This window comes from Ranitomeya variabilis, chromosome 4, assembly GCF_051348905.1.
Source record: "Ranitomeya variabilis isolate aRanVar5 chromosome 4, aRanVar5.hap1, whole genome shotgun sequence".
In the NCBI taxonomy this organism is placed as follows: Eukaryota; Metazoa; Chordata; class Amphibia; order Anura; family Dendrobatidae; genus Ranitomeya; species Ranitomeya variabilis.
Window position 1 is genome coordinate 665,146,654 of NC_135235.1, and position 14,461 is coordinate 665,161,114.

The 14,461-nt window shown below is 44.9% G+C and overlaps 1 protein-coding gene across 3 annotated transcripts in view; it reads left to right on the top strand.

The window, feature by feature from the left end:
• LOC143766243 (uncharacterized) overlaps positions 1 to 14,461 on the top strand; it is an 80,479-nt gene that overhangs the window by 35,390 nt on the left and 30,628 nt on the right. For 2 of the 3 annotated variants that reach the window (XM_077253766.1, XM_077253764.1), the window contains exon 2: positions 11,943 to 12,026. The gene's annotated coding sequence lies outside the window, so the exon portion shown is untranslated. Of the gene's footprint in view, positions 1 to 11,646; positions 11,745 to 11,942; positions 12,027 to 14,461 lie in introns of all 3 variants that reach the window. The other variant, XM_077253765.1, reaches the window with a different exon arrangement.

Here is a 14,461-nt window from a genome sequence, read left to right on the forward strand (position 1 = left end):
CAAAGCACGCCTGCAAGTTTGCGGGTTCGTCCAGTCTGCATGCATTCTTGAAGCACTATAATTCCCAGACTTCCACAGATGTGACTCTGGGCAGGCGGACTCTGCAGGCCGCGGTGGCGCACTTGTAAATAGCGGTTACACAAGGCCTGATCTGATGTTGTCCCCATCCAGGGACTGCTTTGGGACATCCCACGGTCTGTGTCCCCCAATGAGGCGAAGGAGAAATAGGGATTTTTGTGTACTCACCGTAAAATCCTTTTCTCCAACCCATTCATTTAACAAAAATCTTCCATTACTCTATCATGAAGAAAAACCTGCTAACATTTTATTCCGTGGTGTTAGACATTCTGCCCGCAGAGCAAAATCACTACATAATATTTTATCTCCTAGTCTATACCAAGAGCGAGGGTTTTCCTATGCAGTCCTGGTTGTCCACTAAGGGAAATTGCACGTGTGGTTTTTCTAAATCTAATCTATTCAAATATATGTCAAGAAGTTCTCAATTCTCATCGCACAGTTCTTCAGCCATATAGTCTACTAACTCTTTCATTAATTACAACACCACCCATCTTGTCGATCTAGCTGAATGTTCAGACTGTGTAGCCCAATACATAGGTTACAATACATGGAAACTAAAAACCCATATTGCCAAATATGATCCACTTTAAAATAAAACGTTCAGTGCCAGGCATATTTATTAGACAAATGCCAGTGTGATACTTCTTGTCTCAGTCACTGGCATTGATAGTTAACCCCCCATTGAGAGGAGGTTATTGGACCAAGGCTTTGCTCAAACGCGAAGCATATTGGATCCTAAAATTAAATACTAGACAAGCCACTGGACTTTATTATAAAATGGATTTACTTTATCTGCATTAATATATTTTTTTATAAAATAGAAGAGGAAACGGAACAAGGGAAAAAAACAGGTGTTTTTTATATTTTTTTTATTCATACAACATACACATGATTATTTAATTCTACATTCTTTTGCATTAGAAATCCTATAATGGAATAATAAATTGCTATGCTGCTTACTATAGAGTTTTTTGTGAGTTCTTCATGAATCATTATATATAATAATAATCTTTATATTGCGCTAACATATTCCGCAGCTCTTTACAGTTTGAACACATTATCATCACTGTCCCATCAGTATGTCTTTGGAATGTGAGAGGAAACCGGAGTGCCCGGAGGAAACCCACGCAAACACGGAGAGAACATACCAACTCTTTGCAGATGTTGTCCTTTTGTCATATTTATATATCTACATTGTTACATACTGTTGTCCAATCTTAAATGTATGCAATTTATGTGTTTTGCTGGCATTCATTCTATGTTTTCCTGATTTCCCGATTATTCCATGGTTTGATGAACAATCCCACTTTCTTCCTGGTGTTTACCCTCCCCATTCCCTTACAAATGTTTGGAAATTGGACACACACAGTGTCAGGACTAAGAGCGTGTGCTCAAAATGTGTAGCTCTGTGTCCCCTGGGATTCTTTAACCCGCCCCCTTTCCTCCCCCCCCCCCCCCCCTTTTTTTTTTCCATGTTTTTTACCCATTTTTTGTTTTAATGATTTAATTTTACTAAACCTTGCTGTGGATGCTGGATTTTTTCCTTCTCATCTGTTTCCACTATGTACAGATATTAGCAGACATATCTCCTCACCATAATGTTTTTTTTCCATATCTCGTACAGTTTGGGTTTGTTTTTATGGGTAAATATATTTTTATTAAAGAGAAGAGAATTTTACAAGAAAAACAGTAGTTGAAAACTACGACAATGATCAAAGTACTTTTTCTTATAATATACAATTCGAGAAGAGTAACACAAAAAACACTCGTTCACAAACCTTGCATAAATCTTACATAAAAGAAAGGAAAAAAAAAAAAATTAGAGGGAGTAAACCCTCTAGAATGAATACGGTAACTTTAACATATAAGCAATAACTCCTTGCCCCCGCAACAGGCGAGGACTTTCATTACCGTGAATAAAAGAAAGCATACCTAAAATCAGTTCGCCCATGTCCCCTAGAGCGAGACATGCACGCAAATAGTAACATTATAAAAGTAACTGGTAAATCATGGTACAAACCTATCACACCGAGCTGGTGGAAGGTGAACAGCTCACCCAGGGGGGAGATAGAAAGAGGAGGAAATAGAGGGGGGAGCCCAAGTAGGTGGGGCTCAAGAAAAGAAATATAAAATGAGAACACGAAAAGAAGAGTAGCTTAGTAATCGACTGTAGAATAGACAGGTGTATTCAGGTAAACAGGTCAGGGAAACGAGCAGAATCTTTAAATAGAATCCATTCAGTCCAGATACCTAAAAAGTAGACCCTTGTCTGTGAAAGGTCTGCATCAATTTCCTCCATCCTAAAGATGGTTTCAAATTCTGAAAACCACTCCCCAACATCGGGGGGAACCGGGTCTCGCCATCGGCGGGGGATCACCGTCCTAGCAGCCGCTAGGCAAAATTTAAGGATGTCCTTTTTTTGGGATCCCACCGAACCGGGAATCCATGGAGAGCAATGCAATCTCCGGAGTACCGGTGATGTGCTTGCCTGTGATCAAACCATAATTTCGGAACACTTGGTCCCAGAATGTTCTAATCAAGGGGCAGCCCCACCAGATATGCAAAAGGGAGCCAATGCCATTTCCACACCTCCAGCAGCAGTTTGAAATTGAGGGAGAAAATTTGTGTAACCTGTCAGGTGTGAGGTACCACCTATATTGCAGTTTATACCCCTTCTCCGAGGCCTCACTGGAACTCGGGAGTTTATGGTTCATCAGGAAGCAACGCTCCCATTCCTCATCCAACAAAGTCCGCCCTAAATCCTTCTCCCAAGCAGACTGGAAATAGAGCCTTGCGTCAGAGTCAGGTGTTGAAAAAATTGAGTAGAGGGAAGAGATTCCCCTGCTCGGGGCGTCTCCACCGGCAAACAACAGTTCCAAGGGAGAGAATCTACAGTTCGAACCCCTTGGCAAATTCAAAGAGGCCAGGAAGGACCGGACCTGCAAGTACTCCCACCAAAGAAGTTTAGTGGAGGGAGATTGGGTTTGGAGGGAACAGAGGGTGGGAATCTCGCCATTCTGTAAGATATCACCAACCCGTATATCATCCTCGTATTTTCATCCCATGAAGGCTTTCCTGTGAATGCCCGGACTAAATGCCGGGTTGCAAAAAATAGGTGTAAGAAGGCTGGCCCCAGGAGGAGCGGACCCCTTCACACCACTGCAGTGCCATGCCCTCATAGCCTCTGAGGTTAAGAAGGAAAATCTCCCCCGTTGAAGAGCATATTGCTTTGGGATCCACTGAAGATAATGAAGAGGCAAATCGGACCATTCTTGTTCCAACTCTACCCATTTTTTAAATTTAATTTTATATTTCCAGTCCAAGAGGCGAACTAATATGGCTGCCCTGCAATAGTTTCGGAGGTTGGGTAGACCCACCCCTCCAAACTGGCGTGGCCTAGATAAAACCTTGTAACTCACCCTCGGTGTTTTCCCCTTCCAGATAAAACGGGAAATCAAGGACTGTATTTTAATAAAAAAGATTTATTTGGCCAAATGGGAATCGCCTGAAAGATATAAAGAAATCTCGGCAGGATATCCATCTTAACCACCTGAATCCTACCGAGCCACGACAGCCTCAATGGGCCGTAACACTCCAGAAGGGATCCCACCCTGTTCAAAATGACCTGATGGTTCAAAGAAAATAATTGAAGAGGATCCGAGGTGAGGTTCACCCCAAGATATGAAATCTGATCCTGTTGCCATCTAAAGGGGAAGGCCCGCTTCAAGGAAGCCACCACGGAAGAAGATAGAGAAATGTTTAGGACCTCAGTTTTGGAGTAATTAATCTTGAAGTTACTTAAATCCCCGAAGGATTCGAACTCCTTCATAAGCACTGGAAAAGAGATGACTGGGTTAGAGACGAAGAGGAGGATGTCGTCGGCAAATAGGGCCGTTTTATGGTTAGAGTTTCCAACCTGAATCCCTGAGATACTGTCATTAACTCGGATAGCCTTAGCCAAATGCTCAATAACTAAAACGTATAATAGGGGCGACAACGGGCAGCCTTGTCTAGTACCGTTCTGAATATAAAAACGATCGGACAAAGATCCATTGACTCTAACACGAGCTGAGGGTTTTGAATATAATGACATAATTTTCCCCAGGAAATTGGATTGTAAGCCAATATGGGTCAGAGTCTCCCGTAGAAAGTCCCAATGGACTCTATCAAAGGCCTTTTCCGCGTCAATCGACAGAAGACAAAGAGGGGACTTTTGCATCTTGGTCCTCTCAATAAGGAGAAGAGACCTGATAATGCTGTCCCGCGCCTCCCGGCCCTTGACAAAGCCCACCTGATCAAGGTCGATAATAGATGGGAGAAGTCCCGACAATCTGTCAGCCAATACCTTGGCAAATAATTTTACATCGACGTTGATCAGGGAGATTGGCCTATAACTCCCGGCCAGCAGGGGATCTTTATTAGGCTTTGGCAGAACAGAAATATGAGCCTCTAGGGACTGGGGGGTAAAGCTATTCTCCTCAGAAATCGCATTAAAGGTGAGGACCATTTGGGGAAGCAAGTCAGATAGAAGGGATTTATAGAATAAGGGAGTGAACCCATCCGGCCCAGGACATTTAGAGGTGGACGTGGATTTAACAGCTTCTGACAGCTCCTCAGGGGTTACGTCTTTTTCCAGGACCGCCAAATCCGCCTCAGGGAGGGACGGGACCTTGATCCTATTCATATAAGATTTAATTTTATTTTTCAACGTGGTGGGATCCAAGTCAGCGAACCTGCCCCTAATGTTGTACAGGGATCTATAGAACTTTTGAAAGACCTCTAGGATCTCCTCATTACTATGGACCAGTTGGCCCTCATCATTTTTGAGTGATGAGATAAGGGTGGGACCCGATCTGGGATGAAGCAGTCGTGCTAGAGGGCGCCCACAAACATTAGCTCTTTTGTAGAAAAACCCTTTAGTTCTTTCCTTGTCACCCATAAACCGTCTATCCAGCAGGCCTTTAAGTTCAAGCCTTTTTGTAGTGAGCTCGACCAAAGTCTCAGAGGACCTCGAATTCTTATGCCTGCTTTCCAGGGTCTGAATTTGTAACAGCAAAGCGTCTATTTCCTCAGTCTGAAGTTTTTGATTCTAGCCCCATGTTTGATTAAGGTGCCTCTCATGATGCACTTCAGTGCTTCCCATTTAATTGCCTGAGGTGTGGGATCTGACGCATGAGTATGGGCGAACGCTGCAATGTCAGATTTCAAATCACTCAAACAGGTGGTGTCTCGTAAAAGGTTGCCATTCAATTTCCATGAGAATTTTTTCATAGCCAGCCCGGGTATCTCCAAGGATAGAAAAATAGGGCAATGATCCGATTGAACCATATTACCAATCTTGGCATCAGGCCTCCATGATAAGACCCCCCTGCTGACCAGAAAAAGGTCAATTCTGCTGTAGGAGTTATGTGGAGTAGAATAAAAAGTATAATCCTTACCTCTAGGATTGAGGATTCTCCAAACATCTATCAGATGTAGTTTAAGTAAGTATTTTTGTAGGGCTCTCACCTTTCTCGATGGGACCGCCCCCCGACCAGAGGAGGTATCTAGTTTGGGATCAAAGACAAAGTTAAAATCACCACCTATCACAACCTGGCCCTCCGCAAATGAAGACCGTTTCAACAATAGAGACTTGCAGACCTTAGGCTGTTCCCGGTTCGGGAGATACCAGTTAACTAGGGTCAGGATCCGTTCAGCAACTTTAACTTTCATAAAAAAATAGCGTCCCCCTTCATCTATGACCTTGTCTATCAATATGATATTTAAATTCTTACAAAAGGCTATTGAGACACATTTTGTCCTCGATTCGGGGTTGGAACTATGGGACCATCATAAAGTTTACCCCCGACAACTGGTATCCGGTCAGCTCTAAAATGAGTTTCTTGAAGAAAAAGTATCTGAACCCCTAGCTTGTGCATATCTGAAAGTACGTGGATTCGTTTTTGGGGAGTATTGAATCCCCGTACATTTAGGGAACCGAATTTTAAGGAACCCATTTTTCAATAGAACGTCGAGTACCCAACCGTTAGGCCCCAAAAAGGGGTTATCCTGCCACCTGAGAGATGAGAGCAGAAAACAAGACGCAGCAAATTAGAAGAAAAAGAAAAGAAAAAGAGTAGGCAAATATAGAAGAAAAAAAGGAATGTAGCAGTAAATTGTACCCCTGGGGGAGCTGAAAATTAAAAACTCTTACTTAAGATATGGGGTATAGTCGTTTCACGAATATCACGGTTTGGACCAACCGTATAACCCCTTAACGGGTCGCGTCCTTTCCACTGAAGAAAGTCAAAACAATATATAACAAAATAAATCATATACCGACGGATTCGATAAACAATATAGCTGTATAACACACCATGTTCCCCGGCAAACTTCCCTGAGACAAAAAAAATACACAAAATTACCCAGTACAACCGAACTACCAGAGGGGGAGGGAAAGGGAGAAGAAAAAAGGGGGGGAGGGGTAATCAAAGGAGAGGAAGGGGGAAGGAAGAGAATGGAATAGTGGAGAGGGAAGGGAAAATGACCAAGGGAAAAGAGCAAAGCATATATCATCAACACGGCCATTACTGCCTAAAGCTAGACCAAAAACCTAAGGGTCTGCAACCGACTGAACCAAAAATACTGGACGCTTGCATATCAGCCGTCTTCAGATACATCATTACAGTTCTGTCCTCTACCACGAGATCTAGTGCGGCCTCTTCCACGGTTGCGACGCGCCCTCTTTCGGCGCTGTGGCATAGGGCCCATATCCTGACCAATGGGATAAGGCCAGTCAGGGAATTGTAGGCCCGGATCCTCGGGGTTCAGAAGGGAGAGAAATGAATGATGCTCCCTGGGGTGAGATAAGGACACCATCTGGGTTCCCCGCCGAACCTGAAGGCGGAACGGATATCCCCAAGAATAGGGGATCTGGCTCTGGCGAAGGAGGTTAAGTAGAGGTCGCAGAGCTCTCCTCTTTTGGAGGGTTGTCCGTGACAGATCCGAGAGGAACTGTAATTGGCAATCTTGGAAACGGATCTCCTGGGTCTTTCTGGAACAGTTGAGGATTTCTTCCTTCACTTGGTACCTATGAAAATGACAAATCACGTCTCTAGGCAGACCTCCATCCTCAGGGGGAGGACCCAGCGACCTATGAGCTCTGTCAAATTCAATACCCAACTCTGGGGCAGTGTTCCTAACGGAATTGAACAAAGCTTGAAGAGTCGCAGTTAGGTCACTGGCTTGGACTGATTCCGGTAGACCCCTCACTCTCAGATTTTGCCTTCTCTCCCGATTCTCCAAGTCCTCCATATGGTCTAGAAAGCTCTCAAAGGTGGACGTCTGGGCTGACCGTTTATCCTCAAGGGCTAGGATCTTGCTGGAGAGATTTTCCACAGTAGTGTCAGTAAGTGTGACTCTGCCCGCTAGAGCTGAGACGTCCCCTCTCAGGGCCATTGTTTCAGCTTTAAAGGAGTTCTCCACCCTGGAGATAAAGCCCTCAAGTTCCTCTTTAGTTGGAACGTTGCTAATACGGGCCTTAAAAGCTTCCCACATGTCTGGGTCAGGGCTATCTTGTGGCCGCATATTTGGTAAAATAGGGGAACCACTGGTGCCTCCACCGATGGTCGGCTCCACTCGTCGCTCACCCCCTGTGGCTTCTGTGGGGTGATTTAGTAGAGGGGGGAGATAACCTGCTCCACAGCCCGGTTTCTGAATAGAGAGTTGTTGAAGCACCCCCTCTGCAGGTGTAAGTGGCCGAGGTGACAGGCTAGGAGGCAGCTGAGTCTCCTGCAGCACAGGCCACTCAGTTTGGGAGGGGTAGAGATCAGCTCTCTGTGTCCAGGACCTCACCGCTTCTCCCTCTGTTTGTACAGTCTCATGATCCGAGCCCCCACCATCCTCCCTCTCCCCTGCGGTACCTTCATCTGAGACCCCCTGCAGGGGGGCCTCCAGGGGCCTCTCCTGAGTAAACAGTCTGGTGACAGACGCTCTGGAAACCTCAGTGCAGGCCTGCAGTGTCTCCTTCTCTCTCTGTTTGTTTTTTGCCTCATGTGTAGTGCTGCAGGGCTTGGGGGAGGGATCAGCCGTCTTAGGATCAGTGCAGCTCCAAGGCCCCTTCCCAGAGCTTCTTAAAAAGCGAGAAATACTTGCAGAGAACTCCACAGGGGGTCCAGAAGGGGTGTTGGGGCGTGCAGGCCTCCGTTTAGCAGGCATAGACTCCGGTAAAGTCAGTTTCTGGGCTGTTGCAGGGCTTTATTCGGCCGGGGAAGCAGGAGCTCAGGGACTAGCAGCCTTCCTCCATTATGGCCAGGACACACCCCCTTGGGTTTGTTCTTAAATGGATTAATAGATATTGATATTTTAGGGGATTTCTTTGTTAGCTGTATATACAGCAATAGCAGTAAGGGTACCGTTACACTAAACGATTTACCAACGATCACGACCAGCGATACTACCTGGCCGTGATCGTTGGTAAGTCGTTGTGTGGTCGCTGGAGAGCTGTCACACAGACGGCTCTCCAGTGACCAACGATGCCGAAGTCCCCGGGTAACCAGGGTAAACATTGGGTTACTAAGCGCAGGGCCGCGCTTAGTAACCCGATGTTTACCCTGGTTACCATTGTAAATGTAAAAAAAAAAACACTACATACTTACATTCCGGTGTCTGTCACGTCCCTCGCCGTCAGCTTCCCGCACTGACTGTGTCAGTGCCGGCCGTAAAGCACAGCACAGCGGTGACGTCACCACTGTGCTCTGCTTTTACTTTACGGCCGGCGCTCACAGTCAGTGCGGGAAGCTGACGGCGAGGGACGTGACAGACACCGGAATGTAAGTATGTAGTGTTTTTTTTTTTACATTTACAATGGTAACCAGGGTAAACATCGGGTTACTAAGCGCGGCCCTGCGCTTAGTAACCCGATGTTTACCCTGGTTACAAGCGAACACATCGCTGGATCAGTGTCACAAATGCCAATCCAGCGATGACAGCGGGTGATCCAGCGACAAAATAAAGTTCTGGCCTTCTAGCTCCGACCAGCGATGTCACAGCAGGATCCTGATCGCTGCTGCGTGTCAAACACAACGAGATCGCTATCCAGGACGCTGCAACGTCACGGATCGCTGTCGTTCTCGTTCAAAAGTTGCTCAGTGTGACGGTACCTTTACAGTGTTGGGAAGTAGAGACATACACAGACCAATAAGTGTCCTCTTCCTGGAATGGCGCCAGTCCTGCCTTCCTTTAGCGGTGGGCTATGGGTTTAAACTGCTATGTTCATCTTATGGACCGAGAGACTTCTTTTACCTAATAAAGATTGTTACTTTCTACATTGATGTGTGGACTAACGTATATAGGTTTTATTAATAGATGTCATGAAAAAAAACTATAATGTAGTAAAGATAACACATTAATGATTCCACAATACTCCTGTGTCACCACTGCTTGAGTCTTCCAACAGTCTCTGTATTAGCGTGTTAGTCCCAACAAACTTGTGATACCTATGACCAATTAGTTTCTGAAGCAATGGCCATCATAGTCAGTGATTGAGAGCGTGGAGGAGATGACTTGGTCGGCAATTCAACTTATGTTCTAGTGTGTATGAGATAAGAGAATACGACACCTACAAATTATATCTCATCTTATGTTTCCTCTTATTACCTTCAGTAATTGTATTATTACACGCGATTCTTTATGATGATACAGCAGTCTCATCTTCTTTACATTCAGGTTCCTACAATACCGGATCTTTTCAGTGGAGATCTTATATATTTAGATAATTTTTCTGTTTTACCCTTCAAGGATGGATATGGGCAAGAACAAAATGGTGGAGAGGCTATTATTATTATTATTATTATTATTATTATTATTTATTGTTATAGCGCCATTTATTCCATGGCGCTTTACATGTGAGGAGGGGTATACATAATAAAAACAAGTACAATAATGTTAAACGATACAGGTCACGACTGGTACAGGAGGAGAGAGGACCCTGCCCGCGAAGGCTCACAATCTACAAGGGATGGGTGAGAATACAGTAGGTGAGGGTAGAGCTGGTCATGCAGCGGTTTGGTTGATCGGTGGTTACTGCAGGTTGTAGGCTTGTCGGAAGAGGTGAGTCTTCAGATTCTTTTTGAAGATTTTGATGGTAGGCGAGAGTCTGATGTGTTGTGGTAGAGGGTTCCAGAGTAGGGGTGATACGCGAGAGAAATCTTATATACGATTGTGGGAAGAGGGGAGTAGAGAAGGAGATCTTGTGAGGATCGGAGGTTGCGTGTAGGTAAGTACCGGGAGACGAGGTCACAGATGTATGGAAGAGACAGGTTGTGGATGGCTTTGTACGTCATGGTTAGGGTTTTGTACTGGAGTCTCTGGGCAATGGGGAGCCAGTGAAGGGATTGACAGAGGGGAGAGGCCGGAGAATAGCGGGGGGACAGGTGGATTAGTCGGGCAGCAGAGTTTAGAATAGATTGGAGGGGTGCGAGAGTGTTCGAGGGGAGGCCACAGAGCAGGAGGTTGCAGTAGTCAAGGCGAGAGATGATGAGGGCATGGACTAGGGTTTTTGCAGATTCTTGGTTGAGGAATGAACGGATTCGTGAAATATTTTTGAGTTGAAGTCAGCAGGAAGTGGAAAGGGCTTGGATATGTGGTTTGAAGGAGAGATCAGCATCAAGGATTACCCCGAGGCAGCGAGCTTGTGGGACTGGGGAGAGTGGGCAGCCATTTACTGTAATGGATAGGTTCGTTGGGGGGGTCGCGTGAGATGGGGGAAAGATGATGAATTCTGTTTTGTCCATGTTAAGTTTCAGAAATCTAGCAGAGAAAAAGGATGAAATAGTGGACAGACATTGAGGGATTCTGGTTAGTAGGGAGGTGATATCTGGTCCAGAGATGTAGATCTGTGTGTCATCAGCATAGAGGTGATACTGAAAGCCATGAGATTCTATGAGCTGTCCCAACTTAACCTAGAGATCCTCTTCCGACTTACTGGAGAGGTGAGAGATTCTGATGATGTCACATTACATCGTTGTTATCTATGATAATAATAGATGGACAGAACTGGAGAGGTGAGGACTCTGGGAAATGTCTGTAGTGAGATTTATTAATGTGTCTCTCCATAACCAGGATTACACATTAGTGAAGAAGACCTCTAGTGAGCACTGTCAGGACCCTGTGCCTGAGGGATGGGGAAGACTCCTGAGCCCAATCACGGGGCCTCATCCTCACCCCCTGATACATGAGGACATCAATGACCAGAAGGTCCTAGAACTCACCTACAAGATGATTGAGCTACTGACTGGAGAGGTGACACTGCTGGGAATGCTGGGACATTATACAGTAACGCTATGAAGGGATTGGGGAGATGACGGTATCATTATATGTCAGGTTCTTATAAGGTGTCAGGATGTCACCGTCTATTTTACCATGGAGGAGTGGGAGTATTTAGAAAGACACCAAGATTTGTACAAGGACGTCATGATAGAGGTTCCCCAGCCCCTCACTTCACCAGGTACTAGACAGGACAAAATACACACGGCCTATAATTATCTGTATGTAAAGAATGAATTCAGTCCCTGTATGTGTTTCCTTCAGTTCTCTCCAGTAAGAGGACAACACCAGAGAGATATCCCCATCCTCTTCTTCCACAGGACTATGAACAAGAAGATCCCAATGTTCCTCAGGATCATCAGGTAGATGGAGAGAAGGTGTCATGAGATCTCCCCTATGATGTGTAGATGTCTGTGAAGGTCTTGTGCTCAGTCTTGTTTTATCCACCCGTATTATATTTTTTATACTTGTGTATTGAGAACAGTGGAGATGGCAGGATTAGAGCTGATCATAGATGTGACTTCTCCATCTGTCTGAGACTTTTGCAATATTTGTTTCAGGGTGAAGATCTGACCCATATTAATACTACAGAGACATATGTGAGGAGTGGTGTAAAGAGGCGATTCCTACAGATAACCATCCAGGTGAGTAGTAACCACTAAATGCAAAGAAATCCCAGATTCTTCTTAGTCATCAGCTTTCACTGCTTTATTGGTGGTGTAGTCCAGACATATCACAACCATGTGATCACCAATCTGCCGTTTGAACCCTTCATGTTCCTCCACCCGATAATTTTCAAATTACTTTGGGCATTGGCTTTATAGAGCTTACAACCTGGAGAATCCTCCTACATCCTGGAATCAGAAGATACTGACGCTTACCGGCCCAGATCTGTAAACTACAATTCCATATGTCGACGTACGTAGAATGTGTTGACAAGTTAGGAAATCACTTGAGGATAAATATGATGGGCTTCTAAGACAGTCTTTCACAACTCCAGTGTTTCTCAACTCTAAGCAGTGTTTCTCAACAGGTCATGTTTTCAGGTTTTCCCTAGTATTGCATAGGTGATGGAATTAATGCTTGAGCAGACAATGAAATTATCACTTGGGCAATACTGAGGATTTCCTGAAAACTTGACCTGTTGTTTGGTTCGCATTACAATCACCATATTTGCAACCTTCGCAGAACATAGTGGAACGCCATTGGAGTCAATGGGAGTAGAGATGAGCGAGTATGTTCGGAAACGATTGTCAAACATAAATTTGTCACGAATATAGCAAATTCGGATTTGGGATCGTTTTTCTAACATATTCGCTCATCTCTATTTAACACCTTCACGACCTTTGACGTACCCATACGTCATGGTCGGATAGGATTCCGTGACCTTTAATGTATGGGTACGTCTTGGCAGTTGTGCGCGGCACAGAAGCTGTGCCCGTGCTATGACTGTGGGTGCCCCATGATGTAATCTCGAGGGCTTTATTGTCATGATGACCCCCGGGTTAGAGACCTACAGCAAGCCTGTTAGACCATGCCAGGAGCATGGTCTAAGGCAGGGGTGTCAAACTGCATTCCTCGAGGGCCTCAAACCATGAGTGTTTTCAAGATTTCCTTAGCATTCCACAAGGTGCTGGAATCATTCTGTGCAGGTGATTAAATTATCACCTGTGCAATACAAGGAAATCCTGAAAACATGACCTGTTTGCGGCCCTCGAGGAATGCAGCTTGACACCTCTGGTCTAAGGGACTTCTGTCAGTGTAATACTGACAGGTATGATGCATTGCAATGCATTATACCAGCGATCAGAATAATAAAAGTTAAAGTTCCATAGAGGGACCAAGTAAAAGAGGGAAGAAAAAAAAACTTACAACAATAAATAGGTATATTTATGTAAAAACTTAAGTACCGTATATACTCGAGTATAAGCCGACCCGAGTATAAGCCGACCCCCCCTAATTTTTCCACAAAAAACTGGGAAAACTTATTGACTCGAGTATAAGCCTAGGGTGGAAAATGCAGCAGCTACCGGTGAATTTCAAAAATAAAAATAGATACTCCATACCGTTCATTATGGCCCCATAGATGCTCCATATAAATCTGTGCCACATATAATGCTCTGCACCGTTCATTATTGCCCCATAGATGCTCCATATAAAGCTGTGCCATATATAATGCTCTGCACCGTTCATTATGGCCCCATAGATGCTCCACATAAAGCTGTGCCATATATAATGCTCTGCACCGTTCATTATGGCCCCATAGATGCTCCACATAAAGCTGTGCCATATATAATGCTCTGCACCGTTCAGTATGGCCCCATAAATGCTCCACATAAAGCTGTGCCATATATAATGCTCCGCACCGTTCATTATGGTCTCATAGATGCTCCATATAAAGCTGTGCCATATATAATGCTCTGCATCGTTCATTATGGTCCCATAGATGCTCCATATACCGTAAAGCTGTGCCATATATAATGCTCTGCACCCTTCAGTATGGCCCCATAGATGCTCCATAGAAAGCTATGCCATATAAAATGCTCTGCACTGTTCAGTATGGCCCCATAGATGCTCCATAGAAAGCTGTGCCATATAAAATGCTCTGCACTGTTCAGTATGGCCCCATAGATGCTCCATAGAAAGCTGTGCCATATAAAATGCTCTGCACCTTTCAGTATGGCCCCATAGATGCTCCGTAAAGCGGTGCCATATATAATGCTCTGCACCGTTCAGTATGGCCCCATAGATGCTCCATAGAAAGCTGTGCCATATAAAATGCTCTGCACCCTTCAGTATGGCCCCATAGATGCTCCGTATACCATAAAGCTGTGCCATATATAATGCTCTGCACTGTTCAGTATGGCCCCATAGATGCTCCATAGAAAGCTGTGCCATATAAAATGCTCTGCACTGTTCAGTATGGCCCCATAGATGCTCCACTGTTGTGAACTCTATTTTTGGGCTCCCTCTAGTGGTCACAAGCGGTACTGTGTAGTGTTGTCTTTCTGCAGGTTGGCAGCATCAGCTGGTTCGTTATCCTTGGTTGGTTTCCTATTTAGCTCACCTGGATACTCAG